Here is a 25,975-nt window from a genome sequence, read left to right as displayed (position 1 = left end):
AAGGGAAAACCCTGGTGGGGATGGTACCCACAAAATGATTCACTAATCAAAAGTATCTTGTGACAGATATTGACCTTGTTAGGAGTCTATTACATTTGTATAGTGTCTTTATCCTTGTTAGAGGACTAGGCATTGTTAGAAGACTCAACCACGTTAGATGTTGTTATTACAATACAAAAGTAGTAAGCTTAGTTCACTTTCCAAACCAAGTGGAGGATAGTCTATCACTGAGCATGTATAAGTATGAAGCATTAATGGAGATCAAAAAGAAGAAAGTTGTTAAAAGGAAGAAATCAATTCCATCATTTCATCGCAAATTTTTAGAGATATTTGTGAAGAGTGAATTCAGAGCTCCTGAGAAATTTAAGTATTTTTTGTTGAAGATTTCTCACATTTTCAGCAACTCTATTGAACATGGCATCATCAAGTTGCAAAGTCGAGAAAGGTTCTGAAATGTTAGTCTAAGGAGTCGACTGCAAGGCACCTACATTCAAGTTTATTTTGGCAATTGTAGAGGTGCTCGACCCAGCTAGTGCTCAGTCTTAAATTCTACACAAGGTATTACTCATGCATGACATCCATTCATTCTACCACTATTCTATTCAAGAACTTAGTAGCCTAGAAATGAATGAGTCATTCAATGAATTATGTGTGGATGGTGTATTGAATCTCGATCATCAACATTTGGAAACCAAGGGTTTGACACATATTTCACATATGCCAAGGGATTTTCAAGTCAAATGGATTAGGCTTATTTTAAGTTGTGTTCATAATGGTAAATTATGGTTGGATCAACCCATTCAATTAACAAAGAAAATGATTCACAAAATCACTAGACTACCAATGTTAAATAAAGCAAAGACCATCAAAACCCTAGGTTAGGTTGAATTAGCTAAGAAAACTCTTGTCGAGTGAGATGGAAGAGGCATGAAGTTGAGTGGCATAACAAACATGGAGCTAAAGTTTGGAATCCATGTGATTGCTCACAAAATATATAGCTCAAGTCAATTGAATATTGTGTCATGTGAAGTTGTTGATCTTGCATACAAGGTGGTAAAGAATAATTTGTCTTTCAACCTAGCCGAGCTAATGTTGATAAATTCAACAAAAATATGGAGAGCATCCAAATGTCAAAGAACAACTCATGTCAGTTTAGTTCTCTTTTGACATGTTTGCTTTTCTTTGTTCAATTTTTTTTCCCTTCCAAAGGATCTGTAGTATGGAGGAAGGATGTTCCATTATTATATCAATTCAATGAATACATAGCAGAAATGGGTAAGAATTTTGACAGCATCATGGACAATTATTTTGAAACCTTCAAAGGAGAGATGCAAAATAGGTTTAGGATACCTAGGAAGCTTGTCAAAGACTATGAGCAAGATATTTGTTTCATGGTTGACTGTGACAAAGTATATATTCAAATAGTCAGACCTAGAGAGGCATGGGTTAAGCCTCTGGAATATGAGGTTAACATTGATGACACTAAGGATATCATTGAAGCTCTACTGAATGAGCCTATGGATCCTAAAGCCACCTATTTTGGAACCTATGATGAAGTCAAGGCTGGAATTAAGCTTGAGATAAAGCTACCTCAAGTAATAAGCAGAGGAAGAAAGAGGATAGAAAAGATAATAAAGAATGAAAAATCATCAAGCTCTCCTCTAATTCTTACTAAGGGAAAATTTGATGGTGTGGAAGATGAAGATGAAGAAGATGAAACAAAGGAAATGGAATCTGAGAAGCTCCCAAGAAGAAGGGGAAGGTAATTATAACCAGAACTACTGAGTCCTGCCTTGTAGTATTCACTAGATGAATAGCCAAATCCAAGAAGAAGTTGAAGTTAGGTGAAGATGAAGCTAAATAGATCATCTTTAAAGGTCTACACCTAAACTTCAATAAAAATTGAAAAATATGGAAGAAGGATCTAGCATGGCATGTCTTAGGTCTCTTAATTATGAGACCAAAAATGATGAAGAGAAAAAGCAGATAGAAGATACTCTTTTGACAAAATTGGGCAAATGGAAATACTCACCTTATGAGCTTTCATAGGAAATTTTAGATGAAATTTTGAATGTAGTTAAACCCATATGGAAAGTACAATGAAGACTGCAAAAGACATATGTGAACAAACTTTGAGATAGCTTATGTCAAGTCTTAGTGAGAAAGAGGTGAAGGAATCCTTGAAGCAGAATGAGAAGAAACTCACTCTCAAATCCTATACATGGATGATATTTCTTAAGGATATTGAATCTATGGTGCAGTCAACTTCTACCACATGGAAGAATATCTATGGGTTGCACAAACCCAGTGACTTTGTAGTGCATGTTAATGATAAGGATGTTGAAGATGAGGATGTCGAAGAAGAAGAAGGAATAAAAGATGATAAAATAGATGGTTTTGATTGAGATGATGAGGAAGAAGGATAGGAAGACACTAAAGAAGGTCTTCCAAAAATACAAAGCATTAAGGACATTAATGCAGAGAAAATTGTAGCATTGGTTATGACTTCATTTCCTCACTCTCTGAGAAAAGCCTTAGTGCAATCAGGCTCAAAGAAGGCTCCTACAAAGCTAGTTGTGGTTACCACTACTACACCAAGTACCCAACCAATCTTTGGATTTGTATTGCTGCGTATTTCATTTATTGAAGTACCCAAAACTTCATCTATTGAGCAGCAAGTTCTTCCACATTAGGCTTGAACAAGCAACAACAACATATTCCTATTGTCAATACTATTTCTACATTTATTGTTATTTCATTTATTTCTAAATTTTTTTCTATTATGAGAGTATGTATTATCCTAAAAAGGATATTCACTGATTCCTCTTTAAAACAAAATAATCAGAACTAAAACCATGCAGATGTATTCTAGCACAAATGAATCCAATACAATAGTCAGCAGATGTTTAACCAGCTTCTTCTTAATAATAATATTCAATTTTAGAAATATTAAAATGGAGTAGAATACAATATTTAAACCAAAAGATTCTTCATAAATCAATAGCTAATTCCTTTCAAAATAATATTCAGAATCCTAGGCATATAGAAATACATTACAGACTTATAATGTTAAAACCAAAAATTTCCATACAATCCCGTAAATATGTTATTGCATCATACAATAGTGATGCAATAACCAATACACAAACCCAATCCTAAGTACAAATTTAATAGTCAGATTGGAATTCTAGGATAAGAACCTAAAGGGAAAATGAAACACCTAAAATGATGATTCCCAGGACAATGGGTTTGCCTCCACTATTTGCTAGCACGAGGTGCTACGTCCTCCAACTGGGTGAAAGATAAAGCTTTCTAAGACTCTCACAAGAGAGAAAAATAAACTGAATAATAAATCAAGCATATCCAACAATGAGCCTCTTTTCCCTTTTAACACGCAAACCAAGACTCTTCAGCTCCTCTCTAGTTTTTTCCTTATTCCCTTGTGGCCCTTCAACTACCTTAAGGCATTTCATCTTGTTCCTCCTTGGCCCTTTGTCCTTAATATAACATTAAATTGACCCTTTTTAATATATTGAGCCTATGTCTCAGAGTTAGTTTAATATTGCATAAAATAAGACTTCAATATTTCTAATGTTCCAAAAGGGAACATTACAAATCTCCCCTCCTTAAAATTGCTTATCCTCAATCAATTAGTACTAGGATTTCATACGAGTCTACAAGAAACCCTATAATCCAAACTAAAAAAAAATTTGGCCATACTAAAAAGCCAAATCTCACTCTATAGTTTATCTCTCAACCAGATCCGTGGATCCCATATAACTCTCTGAAAAAATTCAGCACTTGCACCTATAAACTAATGAACACTGATCAATACCATGATCGCAATAAAATCCTTGTCCAACCATAGATACAATCGTCCAACACCTAGATCCCAAATTATGTTACATTGCCTCACTACTATGATGAGATAGAAATATATCCAGGGTCCATCTATAATCTAGTAGAATGTGAAGACCTGACCTAAGCAGATGATGTAAGAAATGAAATACTCAAAAGCTGAAAGTATCATCCCATGGACATCAAAGTTCATACTATGGGCATAAACTAGGATAATTCTCAAATGCATAGGTGCTATGAGTATGAAAGATGCTAAAAATCTACCCACAAACCTCAAAAAAATACTCCACCAAGAACTATTTAGAGGCTGATGAAGGAAATTCACCCAACTCTTGAAAGGAATGAATTCAAAAATATGTTGGGGCTAGTCAAATGATAAACAATAGAAGTTGATTCATCATTCCCCTGCTGACATTTGAATTCACTGCTAGAATCTGAGCCAAGATCACAAAGTGTGAAATTAAACTCTTCCTCTTCATGGAGAACATGGGATGATCCCTCATTCAACACAAATAGAGTATTTTTAGATGTTCAATCAGCAACAACTTCAAACAAAGGGTTCTCAGCAAGCTAAAAGTGTTCTGAAGTTTTACTACTTAACCATTTGGGGTAGTTATCCAAGTCATACATTTTTTGAATGTTCTCAAGTTCATCAATGACTTCCTAGAAGAACTCCTACCTCATTCTATTCTCATATTCTTGAGATTGTTCCATGAGCTTGATTTGATATTCTGCTCCTTGTAGGGAAAATTGAGTCTCACTCAGTGCCTCTCAAGCATACTTAAGTGACCTATTGAGATTCTCAATCTCATCATTTTCTCTATTTGACTGTGTTGCATAAATCTCAGCAACCTTGAGAATTTTATCCCTATCAGACATCAGATATAAGTAATCTAATTTCATAGTCTTGAGGGCTATTTTGACCTTATGTAAATCAATCACTTGCTAGTCATATTCCCCTGCTCCTCAACCAACTCATGGGTACTATCAAACAACATCAAGGATGCCACAACCATGTCTTTATAACCTTCAATTGATTCTACAAGGCATGTATTTCATTATCTCCCTACTAAAAATATTCATTTTCTTATAGCATCATCCTAGGTTATTCCTCTAAATTCATGTTCTATGTATTATGAATATATGGTTCATGATGCCATGGTCCCAAAAATTTATTACCTTGTGTGCAATCTACTTCATTATTCTACTTGGCAAAGTTCACCTCCAAGTCACAAACGAAGAAACCTATACCTCGTGTAACATCTTCTATGTGATCGTGAGAAGGTTACTCATTTTTAGTAGTTGTCTACTCCTCTATTTCAAGATTATCCAAATGATAATTCTGGCCTATCAAAATTTCTTCGTACACCCCTATGTGTTGTTCATTTGCCAAGAGATCCTGGGCCAACTCCAAATACTTTTTTTTTTCCATATCAATCATATTTAGTTGCCCTAGATAAAAATACAAGTAGTCATTGAATGATAAATTATTCTGGATTTGGGTAGGAAGTCCTTTGTACTCTCCATAAATGTTGACTATTTTTGCTCTTATGATGGAGTTAGAATTCTAGCCTATCCGTACTTGTAGCTTCATAGTACCTTCCTTGGTTTTATTTGAACTCTATGCTGACCAAATTACCAAATTAGAAATTCTTTAACAATGAGAAAAAATTATTGCATATAAATTTCTATCAATGCTACATAACTCAATTTAGTTATTTGTGGTTGAGTGATCGAATGTCCTTCCGCAAAAAATTTTAGGAATGCCTTCTTATCCAAAGTCCAAATGAAGAATCTATTTTGTACCTTCTATCATAGCATTTAAGTGTAATGTGGAAAAAAAATTGTGTCATTTGATGTTACTTCCAAATATTGCTACTAAATCACGAGATTCTTAGATTTTATTATGTTAGAGGGATTGCCAAATTTGGTGTAGAAACTTTGTAACTTACAAAATGTGTAACCTTAGCTCCCACATCTACCAGAAATATCTGATCTCGTACACTATTTGTTCACTAGCATCTTCGATAATAATCCTCTACTATTGAACATAATTCAATAAAACCTGATTGGTTATTTTATCTAATGTTTTCCCTTGCATAGAGTGTACTCACAAAACTACTAGCTTGCAATTATAACTTCCTGCTATAGGGGGACTATACTTGCTAATGAATCAGCTTCAACCTTCTATTCTTCCTCTTGTCATTTAGCTTCTACTTCTTAGAAGCTCCAAATGTATCAATCTTCGAGTTGTAGTTCTGAGAGTTACTTCAACTGAGATGGAGTTATTCTAAAAATATTAGTATGCCACTGATGCTTAGTTCTGTCCAATCTTCTGAGCATGACATCTAGTCTTTTAGGCTAGTGTCAACGGTTGTCATAACTTGTTTCATTATCATGTTGTTGTTTCAATTGATTCTTTACCTTTAAATTTTTGTTTTCTCGGTATTGGGTTACTTAATTTTGGGATATGGATAGAAGAGTTAGTCTTTGTGCATTGATCATCCCTTATGGAGTATATAATCTTACTACCTATGTTCAAGCACATTTATTGTTATGACCTACTATGAGTGGCCCGATTTTCCAAATACATCCAAACTGTAGTCTTTTGAACTCACGTTATCACTTCTTACTTGGAAAATGGAAAGTCTACCATTTGGCCTACTGTTAAGCTCTTATGAATCTTGCTTATCTACCTTAGATGCCAATGTGGACAACTATCAAATCCTATTTGCATATGTTATTAAGTCACTAATTTAAATCCTTGATATCAGTTACATCCCTGCTAATATGCATTACAAAACTTGGTCCAAAGAGGCTTGCATACTTATTACCACCTCTTGTTGCAACCAATTATCAAGCGCTTCCACTAATGACAGTTACCAATTCAATTTCTGAGACATGCGACACCAGGAATGAGACCCAACTTCACCCTTTTGAAAATATAATTCATGATAACCCAAAATGACTTCCTAAGGGAAAAGTTTAGAATTGAGGGAGTAACCAATATTGATCTTTTATGATTATTATCACTTGTGAATTTCAAAAGCGGTCTTAAACATTACATAAAATTTCTTCAGAGCAGTCGACAAGTGTCATGATAACTCCCAAAATTGCCAAAATCATATAAAAGACATGATATTTCCTCCCCGCATCTATTGATATGCCTCATCATGTAGTAATAGCTCCTTTTAATGACACTTAACCAAAGACAAAATCCAATGCATGCCAAAAAAAATGCTTTGAAAGAGTAACAGTTGCCAATCATGATAATGCTATGTGACGATCACTCCTATAATGTGTCTTCTGAGAATAAAGGAATGGTTTGATGACAATCCTTTAAGTGATTTAGTAACCTATGAGAATCCCAAGTTCCTTCATGACCGAATGTTGCAGTGGTGTTTGGTTTTTTCTCAAGTTGTGCTCACCTAGGACCCAATTCGTCATCTAAAGTTGGAGTGTTACTATCCATATATTTTTCTATAGGCTAGGCAATGGAAATCTGGTTGTGCCTTAAAGACTTGTCTCATCTATCGACTACCACTATGTAATCTGCCCAACCCTTCTATAACTAAACTCTCCTTTGATATCCTCTAGACCTCATACAATTACAACCATATTAGTTGTCTGTGACATGTTGAGTGGTAAAATTGTCATCATCAATGCCATGTTCTAACCCGTGAGCTACTGTCCAATTTTTCTTTGGCATTTGACAATCACCTTGTTAATGTGTCTTGTTCCTTACTCCAAATGAAGCCTCTATGAGACTTTTTCCTTTTCTTTTCCTTCTACTTTGATGGTTGAATTATAACCTTGATTGTTAGATCAAAGATAGCTTTAATATTCTGTTGGGTCTTCTAGTTGTACTCTATGAAGTAGCTCTAATATGTTTCCTATTTACTTTTCCTTTTTTTCTCATTTTGGCTCATCAAGAAGAATGGGCACTACTGATATACTAAACCACCATTCTCTAAATCTTCTTGTAACATGCTTAGTGCTTGGTTGTCATAATGGCATTTGTCTTTTAAATATCTCCAAAAACACTAAAAGAATAATGATCTTTGAAAGTAGGAAAGCCAATATTATTGCTAAGAGAAATAGAACTACAACTGCCCAGTCTATTGTCTGAGGAAAAGAAGTGAGTAGTAATGCATGAATCTTCAAAATAATAATATTCCCATTTTGAACAAGCTCTTCTACTTGAGAAACTACCTATTGTAGACCCAGCAACTGCTCTACAGTATTCTGTCTTGGAGGAGCAGTGACCCTAGTCTTAGTAATTTGCTTCCCTTTGCTAAAATAGTAAGAGCATAGCATAAAAATTTCTATAAATAGGATAAAGTAGAGCATAGAAAATCCAACCCCTGTAGATAATGTAACAAGCTATTGTGCAGAATGTAACTGATTTAAGAGGATCCTCCCATGTTGCCAAAAACTGAAGCCATTTGACAAACTCTATCATAGGTAGAAGTAATTCCTGTAATAACCCAGTGTATATGCAGAGGCATAAACTTCACAACATTTATAGTTTTTGTAGGTAATGTTAATCTCATTGTACCACTCTTCTTCTAGAATTTAGAAAAAGAATATCATTGTTTCAATGTAACCCTTCAGGATGGCATGAAAACTAGCTCTGATACCACTATATTATCCCAAATAGGATATTCATTGATTCCTTTTTTAAACAAAATAATTAGAACTAAAACCTTGCAGATATATTCCAACACAAATGAATCCAATATAATAGTTGGAAAATGTTTAACCAGCTTCTTCTTAATAATAATATTCAATTTTAGAAATAGGAAAATGGAGTACAATACGATATTTAAACCAAAAGGTTCTTCATAAATTAAAAACTAGTTCCTTTCAGAATAATATTTAGAATCCTAGGCATATAGAAATGCATTACAAACTTATAATGTTAAAACCAAAAACTTCCATACAACCCTGCAAATATGTTATTGCATCATACAATAGCAATACAATAACTAGTACACAAAAACCCAATCCTAAATATAGATTTAATAGTGAGATTGGAATGCTTAGGATAAGAACCTAAAGTGCAAATGAAACACCTAAAATGATGTTTCCTGGGACAATGAGTTTGTGTCCACTATCTGCTAGCACAAGGGGTTACATCCTCCAACTAGTTGAAAGTTGAAGCCTTCTGAGACTCTCACAAGAGAAAAAACTAAACTAAATAATAAATCAGGCATATCCAACAATGAGCCTCTTTTCCCTTTTAATACATAAACCAAGATTCTTTGGCTCCTCTCTGGTTTTTTGTCTTATTCCCTTGTAGCTCTTCAACTTCCCTAAGGCATTTCGTCTTGTTCCTCCTTACCCTTTGTCCTTGATATAACATTAAATTGACCCTTTTTAATATATTGAGCCTATGTCTCAAAGTCATTTAAAATTTCATAAAATAAGACTTCAATATTTCTAATGTTCCAAAAGGGAACATTACAGTTTATCCATAGCTACTACAATGATGGTTGAGAATCAGTCTCAACCAAGCACTCAATTTCTAGATAAGGGTAAAGAAATTATTTCTACCATCCTAAAGGTTAAGGGTAAAGAAGAAGAGGAAGTAATAGATCTGGATGAGGACATAGTTATTCCAAATTTGGATATCTCTATCCTCACCCCTATTCAAATGGATACCTTGGGTGAACTATTGAAGAAAAGGGATAAGCAACAAAAACTTAGGGAAGAGAAGAAGAAGAAGAAGAAGAAGAAGAAGAAAAATCAAGTCCTTGAGGACATAAAGAGCATATTTGTTGATGCTTTGAGTATTGAGGTTAGTAGAAAACAACCTATTCTAGACCAATTATCTAAAATTATCCACAAGTATAATGAAAATTTGAATGGATGGGATAAATTGTTGCAAAGAACTGAAAGAAAGTTTGAAAACAAAGTTTTGGAGCACATTGCATTGAAGATTGTAATAGACCAAGTAGGACTGTCTAAAATTCTTGCTACATTGGAAACATCTGCCAATAATGTTGTTTCATTATTTGTCAAACTAAGTGACACATCTATCTTCACAAAGGAGATCAACGATAAATTGTCCAAGATAGACAAGGATATGAAGGAAAGTGCACACTAGAAGAAGCTAGAATGAGAGCCACACTTGTATAAATTTAGGGTATGATTCTTCCAAAAATGGATGCACTGCAAAAGCACATTACACATACAAAGACTCTCATCCATGATAATAACTTCTCCATAGTTGACAACATGATGGAACTATCAGCAGAAGTTCAGATAGTCTTGCATGCAAGTATGGTATTAGAAGAGAATTGGGACAAGACTATGGTAATAACTCTGAAGGTTCATTTTGATTTCTTGTCACATTTTGGTATTAACTTGTAGATATTAATTTTTTTTTTTAAATGTTCAATATGCAATGAGGGAGAAATAAATATAATGAGATTATCTATATAGAATATTATTGATAAAAAGGAGGAGAAATATACTATACTCTAGATATATGTGTATAGAAGAGGTATATGTATGGGTGAGTACTATAATATTATGCAGATAAATGTATTAAAAAGTAGAAAATATCTTTACAAAAGCGATTTTGAAAAATCAAAAAAATAGAGTATGTTACCGAGCTACAAAAGTTGGAAGTCAAAACTAAGTTGAAGACATGGTTTAATGATAAAGAAAGTTTTTGACTTGTAATTTTGAGTATTCAAATATTTTTTATTTGATAAGTTTTTTTGTCACTAATGCCAAAGGGGTAGATTGTTGACATTTAAGGTAAATTTGTCTATCAATGACTCAACACTTAGTCAAATGGTTACATTGCTACCAAGCTCTACAATTTCTATCAAGCTTATCATTCATTCAATAGTGTTAACCAAGTGTAGTTGCTACCAAGCTAAAAAGACAATTTATAGTTCATGTCAAGCTATGTAGTATCTACCAAGCATCAAAGACAATTTAGAGTATAGCCTAAGAATAACAGTGTCTACTGACCTATCCAGTGGAAGTGATGGAGACTCCATTGTTAACTGAGATTTGTAGTGTTAACTAACTTCTACCGTGTCTACCGAGCTTACAGTGTTAACAATATGAATCTAGTGCTGACTGAGTCATGTAGTGTCAACCAAGTAATTCAGTTGTTACCAAGTTTCTCAGTGTTCACCAATTCACACAGTGTTGACTGAGTTCAAGCTACTTGAAGAGTGATTAGTATGGAATGAGCTTCAACTTTAACTGAGTACCAAAGTTTGTCAAGCATTGATAGTGTTTTTCATGTATCAAAATGTCATTGATTTTGTCTTTAGAACCTAAGTTACAGTAGTTGGGCTAACTTTGTAAACTATGATGAATTTGGTATTGTAGTTGACTCTAGAAGGTAATGAATTGGATTGGTATATATGTAATACATTGTATCATATCTAAATGTGAGTGTGCATCAATTAGAAGTGGATAAGTGTGAATTGAAGAAGGCTACAAGTAGTATAAGGGAAAATGGATATTTATCTATCACAATCAAGTGATCATTGTAATACAAGGAATCTCATTTAGCAAATTAGAGTTGCAGATCAAAGATCAGCCACTGATTCATCCTAACAAGTGCATCAGTCAAATCCTATAACAAGGTAGACTTAACAGTCTTTTTCTAAATCTCCTAATAGAGTGCATACTTCATTGTATGTTTGTAAATCCTTTAATAAGGTGGACCTCATAGTCCTTATTGCTCCTAATAGGCAAGATCACCAGAAGTGGTCAATTGTAAACCTTAATAGGTTAACTTTATATTGCAGTACTAAAGCTTGTGGGTATCATCGCCACCCTAGTTTTACTTTCTAATTGGAAGGTTTCTAGGTTACCGTATCTTGTGTCAAAGTGTTATGAGTGTTTTCTAGCTTTCATTCTTTCATGCATGCAATTAGATCAGAATATTATATGAAGAATTAATTGGTAAAGATAAAGTATTATTGGTTCCTGATTCACCCCTCCCCTCTCAGTAACCTTGTCTACCTTATATTTCCAACAGGTATATGTTGTCTTAAATGAAAACCCTATATCATCCTAGCCATATTACCAATATAACCAACCACTTAGCACTGCATCTAGAACTATCATAAATCCCTTTGCAATAACTCAAGGCATGACCACATTATTCCCACTCTCCCCATTGGAGCTAATACAAGCTCAAATGCATGCCTTAAGCATTGAGACTTTAACCCATGTTGCCCATATTGTACCTCTGATAATATTCCAAGTATAGCTATCAAAATAGCCACCTCCTTCACCAACTAATTCAATGCCACCTTTCACCAATTACTTGGTCATGCCTTCCTCCACATCTAGCTAAATCATTCCACCACTACAATAACCATGAATGGGGATAGTCCCCTATTTGAACTGTCTCATGGCACTTGGTGCCAACACCCAAATGCTACTACATGTAGGTGTGCATCTACCCTATATTGGGTAAAACATGGCCTCACAAATGAATGCATTGTCTTACCAACCTCAACAATAATAGCCACCCACCAATCCCCAAGAATGATACATTCAAGTTTTGTAACAATAGACCTATCCTTTTATGTACCCACAATAGTTGCATAGTAGTATTTTTCAAATCCCCTACAACATCAACAATATGTTTGAGTATAGGCAAGTGCAAAAATAACAATGTACAAGTTTTTCAAGTTAAAATGTAGGTTTTCCTCACTCTTTCCCAAATGCACCCTACACCTTGGGAAAACTCACAGCCACACTCAAATGTGTAAATAGTTTTCAACACTCTAGACACCTTAGGAATGTTTTTTTAGATTTATATCAACTAGTTTTCAACCCCTTAAGAAGATTCCTTTATCCAACTTGAATTCACCCACTCAACCAAGACCTAATTCCTAATTAGGTCTCTTTTTTTACAATTTTTCTTTTTCTCTAGGTTTTTTTCCAAAACACCTTGAAAATAATTATAGATTATGATACTCTTTTGGCCCCATTGTTGTTTTAAGATAATTAGCTGAAATGCACTACCATGCTCTCAAAGTATATCAAATTAGCCCTATTTTCCAAAAAACTATAATAAATATTGATCATTTTGACTCTAAACTCCTAAAATTATATATTAAGGTTGTCAAACCAAGGATTCTATGAATATATTTACCTATGATAACCTTCCCTTATAGCCTTGTTATCTCTATAAGTTGCACCTAGACTAGATTCTAACTCAATCAACTTTGACTAACATGGAAACACTCCTAGGTAGTGGGTATACCAAAATTAGGAGTGAATCTCTGAATTATAGGCTGGCTCCTTATGATGTCTCACCTATTTTCTTCTTCAAACATAAAATTAAACTTGAGAGGGAAAAGGATAGGAGAAATACTTGAAATAAAATGTTAAAAGTAAAGCTGGCGTGATACACCAAATATTATGATGAACATATTGTTGGCCTGACATGATGAAACACTTCTAAATAGCTAAGATAAGAACAATCCTAACCTCAAGAAACTCATTCATGAATACTTCACAAGAAGGATAAACTTTAGACAAGATGCTAAAGGGAATAATAACATTCACAATTTTGCAAAACTTGGAAGAAAGTAGAACATCACGACTTGCAACCTATATAAACATTCTAGAACTTCACTTAAAGATAAAATTGAGACAAAACTCAAGGATTCAAAGTAAATCACAAGAATTTCTATCAAACCAATAAATTAAGAAACAAAGAAAATAAAAGAAGGGCTCTTAAACTATACCTTTATTTAGATTTCAAAGGTCATTCCACAACATTCATCAAGATTGACTATAAAGTAAAGTAATCTATACAGAAAGCATGAAGGATTCCTAAGAAATCTCGATAGCACAATCTTTTCATAAAACTTTAAAATTCCAACCGCTTTTACACATCTTGGGAATCCTTATAAAGAGAAGGATTGCAACAAGCTTCAGATGGGAAAGGCACATGTCAAAAAACTATTGGAAGAATATAGATATTTTAAGAAAATTACATTTACATATACATTCTCTACATTTGAGTAAAACTAGGAAGATAATCATGTAATGCTAGATGGTTTTTGTTATAGGAGTACCTTTAACTAATTGTTTTCACCCATGCCCCTTAATCATCAAATTCTTCAATTGCCTCTGCCTTTAAATTTAATATCTACAATCACTTTCTCCATCTTCTACCACTTTCTTGGTGGTTATTCTATGAAACTTATTTTATTCTGATTTTGGTCATACCCTTGCTACCAATTGAAAATTTGATCTCCATTAAAATTGTGTTGTTGGAACCACTAACCTGCTCATCTACTCGATGTTTTCCTATGACTTTCTTTGTTCTTCTTCATATTAGCATTTCTATCATCTTAAGATCAAATCTTAGCTGACTTCCAAGTGGCGTGCATGTGTCATCTCTTTATAATTTGAACTTGCCACCTTTCACATTTTCATTGTTATATTTCTACATTGACTAGGTTGACTCATGATGATATGACCTTACAACTTACCCTAGAAAAGAACCTTTCATATTATCTTTGGTGAGGAGCACTAGTTTTACGACCGTCAGAAAAGACCTTTTATCGCAACATCACAAGCTCTTGAAATAGCTTCTACAATAATAAGATACCTTAGTTGTCATGGAATTAGAACATGCCTTTTAACTTCTTTTGATCCTATGATCGTGACTTACACTCCTTTAGCATAGCTTCAATAGTCAACCTTCAGGCTTCTACAATGTCACAACACAAGCTTGCATAACATCACAACTTTACTTTTCATCCCTCACGACCACATGACAGCAATTGAACCTTCTTTGTCATAGCTTTGAAAGATTTACAATTTACCCTTATGATCTTACAATGAAGGAGATATCATACCAACTTAACATCTTAACATCTTGAGTTTATGGCTTCATCATAACATCTTAGCTTCCATTGTCATTCTTCAGGATCCTACAAAATGTCTCCATTGCAACATCGAAGCTGAATTAACATATGCACTTTTACCTTTGCTTATACTCCCAACCCCAACTTATCTTATCACTTTGATGTTTATGATCTTATAATCACCTTTGTCATTCCATTAGGTTCCTCCTATTCTGGCTTTATGATCCTTCGATCCATTATTTTTCATAACATAGGAACTTGAAGTCTTTATCATGACATCTCAACTTCACTTCTTTCTCCATCTGATCTAATGAATAGCATGATCTTATGACCATACAACCCCATGATGAAGCATAGCATCTCAAGCCCTTTTCCTTGGCTTGATGATCTTATGACTATCGTAAGATCGTAACCCATTCCTTTTTGGCTGAAAGACATTGAATGAAGCATACTTTCCTTTATCAATCAATAGTACTCCAAAAGTTGAAACTTGTGATGTTGCAATAATAGGAACTCATAAGACTAGACCCACCTAGAAACATGTTTGAAGCTTGCTTTCCTACTTTGACTAAAGCTTGTGCACCTTCATAATGTGGGAATGTGATAACCTTAGATCTTCATCCGATCAAAAGACACCAAACAACTAGAAACTCTTTGAATAGTCAAAACCCTCAACCAATTGGAGCATGCCACCTAATCAAACTCTTCAAAAAAAATTCACCAACCTACAATCTTATGACACCATCTTCATTGCATGGTCATGGCCTCTCAAATATACCTCTTTTATTTGATGACAAAGTGCAATCATAGCATCGACACTTCAACATTTCATGACCATTATACTTGTGATCCTACGATTGAACAATCATGCAAATATACAACCATATGACAAGGCATAGCATTGCAACATAAAATCCATCCTCATACAATCCTATGATACTCTTGATGCTATGAACAGATGATCTTATGGTTCAGTGTAAGATCATAGCCTTTATCTTTTATCCTGACGGTCACATGATGAATCCTAACACTGTAACCCTCTTGATTTAGCTTCATGATCACACGATCAAGGCATTTGTCATGGAATCACATCCTCACAACATTGAAGGTCCAGATCTTGTTGTAGCATCTTCAGCCTAATTCCTTCATCTTTCAATCTCATGAGTCAAAATACCTCGTAAGATCATAACTCCACTTTTTAAGCTAAAAGGCATTGGATGAATGCATCTTATCTCTTACGATCAATATTCCTTCCATAACTTGAAAATGGCCCACCTTATGACCCAACGATAACATGATGCTACAACAAACCACAAAGTTGCACCATCATAACTTATCAATTACTATAACCATCGAAAAGAGACATCAAATGAATAGAATATTAACTTTTTCAATCACATTCTCCAAAACTTGAAAGCCAACCATCTTGTTGACCATTCAATCATCCCTAGAGCATGCCATGTGTCATCATCTAATTTTATCATTTCCTTCTTTGGCTTTACCATCTAGTCCCTCTCGGACACATGTCTTGTAGGTGTATCCCCACTTTCACAAACTTTTGATATCCTTTAGAATACGAGCATACACAAATCATTGATCTTCATCAAGATGACTGTGGCAAAACAAATGTTTTATGAACTATTATGGTTCCACTAGGACATGTATTGCATTATCGTTATGTCACTATGGATAAAATTCTTGCAGCTTTACAAGGTGACATAACAAAATTCATTGATCTTGGGACGATCAGACAACTAAATAAAATACTTTTTCTTTTCTTGTGCTCATATCTGTAGTGAATAAGCAATTGACAACTAGAATTTTCTTTATGATAGAAGAATTTCAGTGATATTCCTATATGGTCTGGTCCTACCTCCTGCTACATGTCAAGTTGTCATGATGCCACCATGAATAATGACCTTGCAACTCTGCAAAGTGACATAATGATGACCCTTGATCTACTAAAATATTAGGGGCTATCATATTTCTAACTCCTTGATGTAAAAATGCAACCCACAAAAGCTTAAAAGATTTGTTTTTTTTGTCGTAAGCATAAGACATGCAAAAAAAGGTTTTAAAAAACTAGGGATATAAAAGATATAACATGATCAAGCATTTATGTATCCCTCTAATTTGCATGGTATTTAATAATTCAAATATAAATGACCACCATGTTAAAGGAAAAGACTAGTCAACACTTTCTACCCATTTTTTGCATGGTGATAAAAAATGGTAACACTTTTGGAGACTTCTACTGAATGGTTTCCTGCTAAGCATCAAACTAGTGGCCTTGAATAATCTAGTGGGCACAAAGTCAAGACAGATATCATAATGAGTTTCAAAACTAGTTGCTCATGCTCAGATATATGCATTTGGGTCGTGAACAGCTACAAAAAATGGCTAAGAAGGAGGACATTTTTTACACTAGCAAAATGCAACATACTTTGCTTTCTTAACCCTCTGGAAATTAGGAACTTTATTGAAAGAAGGAAAAACTGGAAGGCAAACACATCCATGTTGGGACAACACTTAGGGAAAATGAAAGTAGGAAACTATATACAAGAAGTAACCTAAAGATCATACCTCAAAACAAAGCTTGAGGTAAATCCCATTTAGAAGGATTATCATAACATCTCCCTCTATGGTTGATAACTAGTAGGAATTGTGTTCCTTGCACTCTAAAATAATGAATGGTCCAATCCACATGTTATAAAATTTGTTATGATGGCCTAGTCTTCTCTTTAGCACATCCTAGTGTAGAACCCGATCTCCTTCTTTAAAAACTCTGAGCTTGGACTTCTTATTGAACATCGTCTTAGTCTAGATCTGCTAGTATTCCATTTTCTACAATGACTTATTTCTTTCCTCTTTGAGCTCTGGTAACTTAGCATATCTCAGCTTCAATGGATCGACATCTTCAAAAAGCATTAGATTATTAGCTAGCTCTAATGAAGGGAACTCTATAGAAATAGGTAGCTTGGCTTGTTTTCCATATACTAGAACATAAGGTGATTTTCCAAGAATTCATTTGGGAGTGATTCTATCAAGCCATAAGGTTTATCTCAACTTGGAATTCCAATCACATTTATTTTCTACTAAAGTTCTCTTCAAAATTTTCAGCAAGTTCTTATTTGTACTTTCAGCTAGATAGTTGCCTTTAAAATAATAGGTTGATGAAGTATTAGGGTATACTCCATTCTTCAATGCTCATTCAATTATTCTTGTCCCCACAAATGCCAAGGCATTATTAGATATAATGGAGTCAAGAACTCCAAATCTGCAAATGAATTCATCATAGAAACTCAAAACAATAGTTTCATTGGCCTCCTTTAGAGCTATTGCTTATGTCTAGTGTGTGAAATAGTCTATGGAAGTCAGGATTCATTTATGGCCAGCACTGGAATTTAGATTATTAGGCCCACAAAATCAATACTCCACTTCATGAATGGTTGGTCAATTATAATAGGATGAAGAGGTAAGGTTGCCAACCTTTCCTTTCTAACAAATAACGCACATTGCGTATACTTTATTGCCTAGGCATGAGCATCCTTAAATAGGTTGGGCCAATAATATCCAGCCCTCATGATATTATAAGTTGTTTTCTTTGGAGAGAAGTGACCTCCATCATGGAATTGCTCCAAAAACTTAATGGCATGGTCATTGTTAATACAGCTAAGGAGTAATCCATTCATATCTTTCCTGAAAAAAAGACCATCAACCAAAATATAAGGTCTAGACCATAAACTAAAATGCTTTCTTTTAGCTCTATCCAAGGATGGAGGACATTCTCCAGTTTGCAGGAAATGAACCATCTCTTGTAGCCAGCTCTCTAATTGGTCTTGTTGTGGAATAGATTAATTAACAAGGACAACTTCTATTATATCATCAATGATCTGAGTCTTCTCATTAGCCAATTGTTCACATAATCATTTTCCTCTAACAAGCTTTGTCACCTGAATATCTACATCATATTCCATGACTCGAGTTAACAAACTAGTTCTATTTTCATTAAGGTCCTTTCTTAACAAGAATTCTTTCACACTAGGGTGAGCTACCATAAGATGGATCTTGATATTAGACACCAAGTATCTAAACTTCTTTCAATTTTTTACCACAGCAAGCACATGTTTCTCAATGAAACTATATCTTTGTTCATATTCTTCTAAACCCTTGTTGAAGAAAGCAGCAGCTTGTTCTAAACCTTGATCATTCTGTTGAACCATCATTACAAAAATGGTATCCATACTACCATATGCATATAATGTGAAATATTTTGAGAAATTGAGATTCACCAAAGTAGGAGTTGTTGATAATGCTTCTTTTATTGCTACAAAACTATGTCTGGCTTCTTTTGACCAACTAAAAATAATGTTTTTTTATCATTTTTGTCAATGGTTTCAACAAGTTAGCAATGTTTGGAATGAAATGTCTGACAAATTTGATCCTTCCAATGAAATTTTGTAACCACTTCTTATGATATGGTAGAGGCAACTCAAGAATGGTTGTAACTCTTTCAGGATTAATGGTGATGCCTTGCTTGGATACAATATATCCCAATAGCTTTTCTTCATGGACAGAAAACACACACTTCTTTGGGTTGAGAGATATGCCAAACTCTCTACATCTTTCTAGGATTTTCTTAAGATGTTCAATGTGATTTTTAGCATGCTTTGAGAAAACTATGATATCATCCAGATAGATCAGTATGAACTTGTATATCAAGTTATTGAAAGCCATCTCCATGGCCTTTTGGAAATTTTCCTTTGCATTAGACAAGCCAAAAGGCATCCTTCTATATGCCATGGTTCCCCATTTTGTGGTGAATGTAGTTTTGAATTAGTCTTCCTCCTTGACTAGAACTTGATTATAGCCAGAATATCCATCAAGAAGTGAAAATCTCTTAAAGCCTAAAATATATTGAAGCATTTGTTCCATAGATGGAAAAGGGTGGTCATCCTTCAATGACACTCTATTGAGGTCTCTAAAATCCACACATAATTTTAGCTCCTCATTCTTTTTTTGATAGGAACCAGATTTGACACCTAGTTGGTTTGTTTGATAGGGAATATCATTCCACTCTCAATGAATTTGAAAACCTCCTTTTGCATTAAGGGTTCTAACTTTGGATTGACTGGCTTTTCCTTCTACCTTATGGGTTTGGAATTGGGTTCTAACTCAATGGTATGTCAGGCAAGGTGTGGATCAAAACCCTTAAGGTCTACATATTCCAAAGAAAAAACATTATTGAATACTTGAAAAAATTTGATGTAAGATTACCTTTCTTTAGCAGGAATTTCTTTACCAAACTTTAAATTCTTCCCTCTAAAATCTCAAGATCTTCATAATGATGTTGCTAAACTAGCAAGCTAGTTTTATTCTTCTTAACTTGGCCATCTGTAGTAAAGATAGACTCTAGAGTAACCAATCTTTTTGGTAGTTTATTGGAACTCAATTGTATAATCTGATCACCATATTGTTCTTTCATTTTATGTTGATTCAAAGCTGAATGCATGTCCTCTTCAAGCAAAAAATTCAAAATTTGTTTATCACTGTCAAAAACTTTCCAATTAACATTATTGTTAGGCATAGATGGTCTAACTACAACCTTGATATGCCTTTGTACCTCTTCTTTTCTAATGTTTTCAACTACATCAAATTGTGTTCCTACAGCAACCAATCTATCAACATGTTGATTTAATCTTCTAGGGATGGAAACTATATTAAAAGCATCAAAATCTTCAATTATATCCCACACTCTTTTCTTATAGCCTTTCAATTTGTCATTCCTAGTCAAGTGCAACCCTTTCACCTGATTGAAAACTAACTCACTATCTCCAGATACTTTTATGCATTTGATACCTCTCATTCTAGCCCATTCCAATCCTTGAATCAGGCCCTCATATTCAAGTGTATTGTTTGTGCATGCAAAACTGAAATGAAAGGTTGTATAATATTTATCTCCCTGAGGAGAGATCAACATTGCTCCCTAACTTGAACCATTCTTGCTCCTAGAGCCATTAAAGTATAACTCCCAAACTTGATCTCGTTGTTCAAGATGATCAATTGTGTCTGTGACAAGGTTTGGCATTACTAGTCTAGCTTCTTAAAGGACATAATTCCCTAGACCAATATCTATAATGTCTTCAACGCTAATGTCATTGGTCTCATTTCCTAGGGTATTTTTTGTTTCCCACTCATCTAACAAGACATAAGGGATACTATCAGCTTGAGTATTTGTATCTTGGGAAACAAGGTCTTCTTCTGGATCAAGTGCAATACAATTAGCATTGATCACATTGGGTGTGTAAGGTTCAATGTGGTCTTTGGCAAGCAACTCAGACCTGATTGTTACTTTGGTTCCATATCTGGTCCTAAATACCATGTGAAACCAATCTCCTAATAAATAGCCTCCTATCTTGGCTATGAACTCTCTTGATAAGCAAAGGGTAAAATGTGGGGGAAAATCTATCATAAAGATATCTTGACGAATAGAGAAAGTAGGACATGAATGGAGTGTTAGGCTTGCATCCTTTATGAGACCTAATATGTTGACACATGAACCATCTAGTTGGACTACACCTTTCTCTGAGGGTTCATATTTTAAACCTAGTTGGTTTGTTATCTTCTTGGGCATAACAAAGCTTATAGCCTGACTATCAACCATACAATTATGAAACAAATTGTTTCCAATAATCAATGAAACATAAAATGGTGGGGGTTTTACATCCTTACCTTGGATTTGATTTCCCTTATTGTTGCTAGCCTAAGAAATAGTTTCTTTATTTTTTGAGAATAGCCATGTGAGGTTCATTAGTAACTTGATTTGGAATATATGTTGCCAAGGTTTCCCTCAACAAGTCATCTTGTCCTGGAATAGCTAGAGAATCACACATAGACATGGTGATGCTCATTCTTTTCATATTCTCCACAATATTAAATCACATAATAACATGTACCTTTCCTTGGATTTTAGGGATAGTAGGGTGTACTTATTGATTTGAGTGCTCTTGAGCGACAATGGGAGGATTTCTTTGTTTCTCTTTCTATCCTTGGAGTGAGGATGGTTTCTTAGTTGGCATGTCCTTAATCATCCCTACATCATAGGGCTCTTTTCTTTGATCTAGTGTAGATGCCACTTGGGGTACTATCTCTATTCACACCACAATATTCCTCTTCTTGCCAGTTCATGAATGTAGCATATATAGGAGGAACTTTTGGATGCCTCTTAGCATCAACATCAAATATAGGTTGTGCACTAGAATTAGCTTGAACCATTAAGGCTTGATTCATCATCCCATTGGAGCATATAGCCTGATTGTGTTGTTGATTACAAGGATACAACCAATCATAGTCTGTTGCTACATTATTTTGAGCAAGGACAATGTCTCTAACATTGTTTGGAGGAAGAGTACTATTCAAAGGATTACGATTAGGATTATAAGGCCTAAAAGCTCTCTAGTTATAATTTTTCCTATTAGATTAGTATTGGCCTTGAAACTATTATTGAGCAGGGTGATTTAAAGTTTGATTATGAAGTTGGGATGGCTACCTAGCCTAATATCCTCCCTTCATAATATTTACTAGCTCATTGGTAAGGTTTTGCATGAGGCTTTCCATCCTTTTTTGGCCATCTCTTAGCTCTTGTAGCTTCGATGAAGGGCATGCAGCTACTATCTCCTAACTTGGAATAGCTAGTAATGGGTTGAAAGATGGTATGGCCATAGGTATATTAGGTTGAATATCTAGATATATGGGCATTGGAGGACTAGGAACAATTTTACCTGCTTGAATAAGACTATTCTCAACTCTTATAGCAATGTCATAACCTTGTCATAGTGAATAACCCCCCATAGATTGGATCATAATAGAGATATCACTATCTAAGCTTCTCAAGTAATATAGAAAAGCATTCTTTTTCTAAAGTCCTTGCCTAAATTGGTATTCTACTCCATGTTCCTTGGAATCTATAGTTGAAATCCATCATTTGATCATGAGAAGCACATTTGATGGTTGTGAGTTACTCAATAAGAGACTGAAAATCTAACATTTTATACACATTGATCAAGAATAGCAAGAAAATATGAAGAAAATATCATAAACTCTTTTCTTGATCCCACCAGGTGTGCCAGAATTGTTATCTCTAAATGTTGTGCCTAGACTAGATTCTAATGCAGTCAACTTTGAGTAACATGGAAACACTCTTAGGTAGTGGGTATACCAAAATTAGGAGTGAATCTTTGGGTTTTAGGCCATTTCCTTATGATATCTCACCTATTTTCTTCTTTAGATAGAAAATTAAACTTGAGATGGAAAGGGATAGGAGGAATACTTGAAAGAAAATGTTAAAAGTAAAGCTAGGGTGATACACCAAATATTATGATGAACATATTGTTGCCTGACATGATGAAACACTTCTGAATAGCTAAGATAAGAATAATCCTGACCTCAAGAAACTCATACATGAATATTTCACAAAAAGAATAAACTTTAGAAAAGATGCTAAAGGGAATGATAACATTCAAAATTTCACAAAACTTAGAAGAAAGTAGAACATCACTATTTGCAACCTCTAGAACTTCACTTGTAGATAAAACTGAGACAAAACTCAGGGATTCAAAGTAAATCACAAGAAGTTCTATCATATTAATAAATTAATCAAAAAAGAGAATACAAGAAGGGCTCTTGAATTTTTCCTTTATTTAGATTTCAAAGGTCACTCCACAACATTCATCAAGATTAACTATAAAATTAATATATGCAACCACTTTCTCTATCGTCTACCACTTTCTTGGTGGTTGTTCCATGAAACTAATTTTAATTTTTATTCCAATCATACCCTTTCTCCCAATTGAAAATTTGATCTCCATTAAAACTATGTTGTTGGTACCACCAACCCACTCATATGCTCGATGTCGACCTGAGCATTTCTGTGTTCTTCTTCATATTAGCATTTCTACCATCTTAAGATCAAACCTCAGCTAACTACCAAGTGGGGTACATATGTCATCTTTTAATAATTTGAACTCACCACCTTTCACATTTTTTTTGTTATATTTCTACATTGACCAGGTTGACTTGCAATGATACAATGATAAGACCTTACAAATTACCATGGAGAAGAACCTTTCCTATCATCTTTGGTGAGGAGCACTAGCTTTATAATCATTAGAAAACACCTTTTATTGTAGCATTGCAAGCCCTAAAAATAGCTTCTACACCATATGATACCTCAGTTATCATGGTGTTGAAACATTCCTTTTAACTTCTTACAATCTTATGATCTCAAATCACACTCCTTTAGCATAGCTTTGGCAGTCTACCTTCAAACTTCTAAGATGTCATGACACAAGCTTGAGTAACATCGCAACTTTACTTTTCATCCCTCATGACCACATGACAGCAGTTGGACCTTCTTTGCCATAGCTTAGAAAGCTTTACACTTTACCCTTATGATCGTACAATGAAGGAGATATCATATCATCTTAACATCTTGAGTTTATGGCTTTATCATAACATCTCAACTTCCATTTTCATTCTTCATGATCCTATGAAATGCTTCCATCATAGCATCAGAGTTGAATTAACACATGCACATTTACCTTTGCTTATGCTCCCAACCCCACCTTGTCTTATCACTTTGACCTTTATGATCTTAGAATTTCCTTTTTCATACCATCAAGCCCCTCCTATTCTGGCTTTATGATCCTTTGATCAACTATGTTTCATAACATTAGAACTTGAAGACTTTATTGTGGCATCTCAGCTTCACTACTTTCTCCATCTAATCTTATGACTGGCATAATCTTGCGACCATATGACCCCACAATGAAGCATAGCATCTCAGGCCCTTTTCCTTGGCTTTGCAATCTTATGACTATCATAAAATTGTAACCCATTCCTTTTTAGCTAAAAGACATCAAATGAATCATAATTTTCTTTATCGATCAATGCTTCTTCAAAATTTGAAACACATGATGCTATGACAATAGGAACTCATAAGACTAGACCCACCTTAACATGTTTTTGAAGCCTACTTTCCTGATTTGACTAAACCTTGTGCACCTTCATAGTGTAGGAATATGACAACCCTAGATCTTCATCTGATCAATGACTATCAAATAACTAGAAACCCTTTGAATAGTTAGAACACTTGACCAATTCTAGCATGCCACCTGGTCAAACTCTTCTGACACATTTCACGAACCTACAATCTACAACACTATCTTCATTGAATGGTCACGGCCTCTCAAATATTCCTCTTTGATTTGATGACAAACTATAATCTTAACATTGGCACTTCAAAATTTCACAGCCATTATACACTTGCGATCCTACGATCAAGCAATCATGTGAACATACAACCATACGACAAGGTGTAGCATTGCAATATGAAATCCATCCTCCCAAGATCCTATGATACTCTTGATGCTACGAACCGATGATCTTACAACTAAGTGTAAGATCATAGCCTTCATCTTTTATCCTAATGATCATAGGATGAATTGTAACACCATAACCCTCTTGATTTAGCTTCCTGATCACATGATCAAGGCATTTTTCACAGCATTGCATCCTCGTAATATTAGAGGTCAGATCTTGTTGTAGCATCTTAAGCTTGATTCTTTAATCTTGCAATCTCATGACTCAAAATACCTCATAAGATTACAACTCCACTTTTTTGGCTAAAAGGCACTGGATGGATGCATCTTATCTCTTATGATCAATATTCCTTTGATAACTTGAAAATGTTCCACCTTGTGACCTAGTGACAACATGATGCTACAAAAAACCATAAAGTCATACCATCACAACTTATTAATTAACTATATCCATTAGAAAGAGACATTGAATGAATAGAATATTAACTTTTTTATCACATTCTCATTTGAAACCTGAAAGTTGACCATTGAATTGTCCTTGGAGCATGGCATGCATCATCATCTAATTTTCTCATTTCTTGCTCTAGCTTTACCATCTGGGCCCACTAGGACATGTGTCCTATAGGCATATCCCTACTTTCACTAACTGTTGATCACCTTCAAAATGTGGGCATACGCAGATCATTGATCTTCATCGTCAGACAACTATGGCAAAAAAGAGTTTTTATGAATTGTGATCAGCCTACTAGGATACGTGTTGCATCATCATTATGTCACTATGGCTAAATTATTTCAGCTTCGCAAAGAAACATAATGACATCCTTTGATCTTGGGAAGATCGGATGGCTAAAGAAAATACCATTTCTT

This window comes from Cupressus sempervirens, chromosome 6, assembly GCF_028749045.1.
Source record: "Cupressus sempervirens isolate cs-2001-9-10 chromosome 6, ASM2874904v1, whole genome shotgun sequence".
Lineage (NCBI taxonomy): Eukaryota > Viridiplantae > Streptophyta > Pinopsida > Cupressales > Cupressaceae > Cupressus > Cupressus sempervirens.
This window is presented reverse-complemented; position numbering follows the sequence as displayed.